This window comes from Pygoscelis adeliae, unplaced genomic scaffold (genome assembly GCF_000699105.1).
Source record: "Pygoscelis adeliae isolate BGI_AS28 unplaced genomic scaffold, ASM69910v1 Scaffold127, whole genome shotgun sequence".
In the NCBI taxonomy this organism is placed as follows: domain Eukaryota; kingdom Metazoa; phylum Chordata; class Aves; order Sphenisciformes; family Spheniscidae; genus Pygoscelis; species Pygoscelis adeliae.
Window position 1 is genome coordinate 5,828,680 of NW_008825208.1, and position 4,224 is coordinate 5,832,903.

Here is a 4,224-nt window from a genome sequence, read left to right on the forward strand (position 1 = left end):
TGATGTGGTGGCAGCTTCTGGTTCCCCAAAAAAACCAACCCCGCAACCCCCCCCCCCAACCCTTCCGATGTAAACCTAATACAATGACATGGTAACAACAGGCAGTGCAGGACTGAGAGGGCACCTCTGTGGATGTAGTTGGACCCGATGCCTGGCTTAGCAGGGGCCTGGCCGTGGCATGCAGTCTCTGCTCTTCATCTGAAGCAGTAACTGTACACCAACGCTACCCCAGCTGCTGAAACCTTCATCTGTAGGTCTTCCTCAGTCAGAAAACCAAGCACAAAACTATGGCAGGAAGAAGAGTGATAAGGAGCTCTGGGGAGGCAGCAGGTGCTGTACTCAGTTCAGCTGAGTAGAGGTTGAAACATACTGTGGCATCCTTATTTTCAATGGAGGTATCACACAGGTGAGAAGTGTACCCAGCCAGATGCGTCCAGATTTGGTAAGGATCGACTAGATGAGTTAGAGGAGCTTGTCTTGTGGAGATGTTGGGGAAGCATGTCCACATGAAATGCAATTTTTCCTCCTCTCGAGAGGGAAAGCTGAGATGGTCCAGGTTGCACGGGAGCTGTGTGAAGCCTTATCTCTACCTGCAGCTGGCAGACAAATTTGTGACATGCAAATCTCCACGAGGTGGCAGTGACTGTCTATGTCTAATATATTTATATGCACACTGACTCTGGGAATGTCTTGTGCTTTTCCCTCTCTGACAGCACTGGGGTGATGGTAGTATCTCTAGGTAATGGGCTAGAGGAGAATGCATGGGGGATGGGTTCCTACCATCCAGGTGGCACCACCTGCCTGGCCCCCAGAAACTGGAGCATCGGGGGTGGGGTGGATGTGGCAGAGGCTAGGGAGGTGGAGAAGCCAGGCATCGGGTCCAACTGCATCCCCAGAGGAAGAGTTTTAGACCAGGCTTGGGTCATCTCCCCTCCACTTGAGTCAGTCCATGACACCTCCTCAGGGAAGGGATCAAGTCTGGTTTTTCACCTTTCCTTGCATCTGTTTCTAGTTCCTCAGAGAGAGGAGCCTGGGGGAAGAGCAAGGGCTGGCACCATGAGCAGTCCTCGGAACTGTGAAGCATGCCGATAAGGGAAATGCAGTGGTCAGTTTTAGTGCCGCTTAGCAGGATGGGCCCCAAAGGCTTTCAGCTTATGAGGAAGGCGAGCCCATGTTCAGCTAGTGATGAGGAGCTGAGGACAGGGAGAGGAGGCGTCTCCCCACACTGTAGGTAACGGCCAGCAGCAAGCTAAGCTGTGAGGGACCTGTTTGGAGCTGATGCTGTCTAGCTGGGTGGGGGTGTGAGATGAACAGCTGCAGTCAGGAGTCATGGGAGCAAGGTGAGAGCAAAGGATCTGAGGTATGTCTTGCTTGCTTCAGTCCAGGCTGCATCGGAGATGCTGGGGGGTTTAAGGTTGGATTTGATTCAGCTGGGGAACAGGGCTCACATGAGAATGGATGCTGTGGCTGGGCTGTGTTGTCCTGACCCCCTCCTGTGGGCACCCGCCCTGGAGGACCATGAGAGAAGCTCAGCAGGCAGCAATGCATGCCAGGAATAGCTCCTTGGTTTCAGCAACCCACAGCTCTTCGCAGCAATTCTCCTGAGGCCACCCTTGGTGTGGCAGGCCATGGCGAACTCCTCAAGGCTGGTCCCTGCTGTGTCCTGAGCTCTGGCAGGCTATTGCCACCAGCCCCAAATTGAATTTGCTTAGGAACAGGACACAAAAGTTGCAAAATCTATTAGACTGGAACACCTCTAATCTAGAGACTGTTTCATTTTGCACAGGCAAGCATAAGGTGTTAAGCAACCACTACTCTAGAAATAATTACATATAAATGAAGAGCTATTCAGCCAACAGATGATGAAGCCTGCAGCTGTTTGCATTTAAGATTATTAAAAAAGTTCTTTCTCTTGCTCTTATATATTATATCCTCAATGAACTGGGCTCCTAAACAGCCTCAGAAATCGCACTGTCAAGCCTACTTGCTAAGTGTAACTTAGGTCGCCGCACAGACATGGCCACGTGGACTGGAGAAAAGCAGCACAAGAAGACCGGAGCTGCAGGGCCATTGAGGAACGGGCACTGCACGCTGGGCAGAGCTGACACCCTTTTCACCGTTGCAGACACATGCAGTGGAGAACTGCCGCAGTGCCATGGAGGACCGAGCCCCAGGCAATCCCTTGCACACCTTCTGACAGCCAGTGGGACCACCGAGAGCTCGCCCTTTCCCAGAAAGCTTTTAAGCTCAGCTGCAGAGTGATAATGTTAGAGGAGGGGTGACGGCAGCCAGCGTCTGCTGCTCACAGGCCTTGTGCAGCTGGCCAGAGGACAGGCTGGGCTGCCACGGTACTACCAATGTGCTGCCTAAAAGCGCGTGTCGTCGTGTATTGGCAGAAAGGGCCTATCCCAGCAACGCAGCTGCGCCTCTGCTCTCCACTGGGCGTTGGCACCTTGTTCAACTGCGTTACACTGCTAGTGCTCATAGGGTCAGTTTGTGTCACTAGTGGGGAGAAATAGAGTTTTTGTGGCCTTCAGCTTAACTTGTGCCACTGACACTCTCACTCCCATGACTGTCAAGGAAAAAAAAAAGTGTTTTTAATACTCCCTTTTTATTGTTATCAGCACATTGTGGAAAAATTCAGGTATCTCTCCATAAGCTTTAGAACTTCAAGGACAACCAAACTCACAGTGAGAAACCACTGCAAGATCTCCAGACAGTGTGCCAGACAATGAGGGACATTATTGTCGTTATTCATGTGCTGGCAGCATTCCTGGTGCATAACAGAAAACTTGGATTTTCAGGAGGAAATAGTTATGTTCTCCAGTGAAGTTCAGAGGTGGGACAGGTTTGGGGGGGTTTGCTTTCGCCAAAAAAGATCATGTTTGGGGGCAAAATGGCTTTGCAGAATCAGCTGCAATTCATGAAGCACGAGATGTATACACAGATAGCGAGGGAATGTACAGGTCAGTATTTTATGAGAAAGCAGGCTGAGCCAGACTTATTCTGACTGGCAAATCTTTCTGCAACTCCGACCAAGGGACAGGAACTCCATGTGGCTATTAGTACTTCATTCTGAAATCACAACTTTACTTGAAACAAGAGATCATGAGTTCACTGGACTTTTAAAACAATTCAGTACTTTAGGACTTGCAAGCCCTCTGAAAATTTCTCAATAAAAAACTGCCAAACAACAGCAGACCTCCACACAGTGGATCTGAAGCCTACTGACAACAAACTCCCTTTTCTGGTTTACCATTTTCCACACTGCGCAGCAGTATTAATCCACAGATTTTTCTTAGAGGCCAGTTGAAAACCACAGCAGCACTGGAGCTAACCCAAATTGGCAATTGTTTCTCCCCAGAAAACCCTATAAAGCAACCAGAACCTCTCCCCTACTTGTGCCAAGATGCGTTATTGCCCCAGTGGCCAGTCAACCTGTATTTCAGGACGTGATTTGTTCACTCAGCAAGCATCGGTTGATCTACATCATGAGTGATCTCTTCTTGTTGACAGACAGAGCATCTAATCCTGGCACTGCAAAGACATTAAGGACACAAGATCCCTCTTCACAGATCAATAATGAGACTTAAAAATTAACCAAGAAGTCCTCCACAGTGGTTGAAGATGGATCACTGTCACCTTCAATACCTGTCTGTATCCCGTAGCAAGTTAACAGGTTCTTGTTCTGGCTTTTTCAGTACATCTAAGGTATTTATTGTTGCTAATCTGTGTGTCTCCTTTGCTCAGCACCATGTGGATCCTGGACACCAATTTAACACAGGTAGGGCCAGCATATTGATCTCATCTTCCAGGAGAGCCAGAGTGAACACCATGGCCAAATTACTCAAGGAAAGTGACCTATCCGTGCCACCCGTACTGTGAGATCTGCTGGGATGAATAAGTGCTTGCAATATTTTAGCCACTCAGTGTTAACCGCAAGGAAGTGGAGGGCATTCTACAAACAGAACTATAACACAAGCAAAGTATCCATTAACAGATTTATTTTTTCTTTCCAGAATCTCAGAATTGAGATATCTACATTTCCTGATGAAAGTGAAAAACAAAAAACCACCCATGTGAGGAAGCTGGGAACACCCAGGTGTTTTTAGCCTGTTCTTTGCTCCTTGATACTGGTTAAAAAAAACCCTTTTGCTGAGTTCTGGGCCAAATCAATAGGTAAACATTAGTCATCAGATGGCAAAGCTTTTGGAATTGCTATTG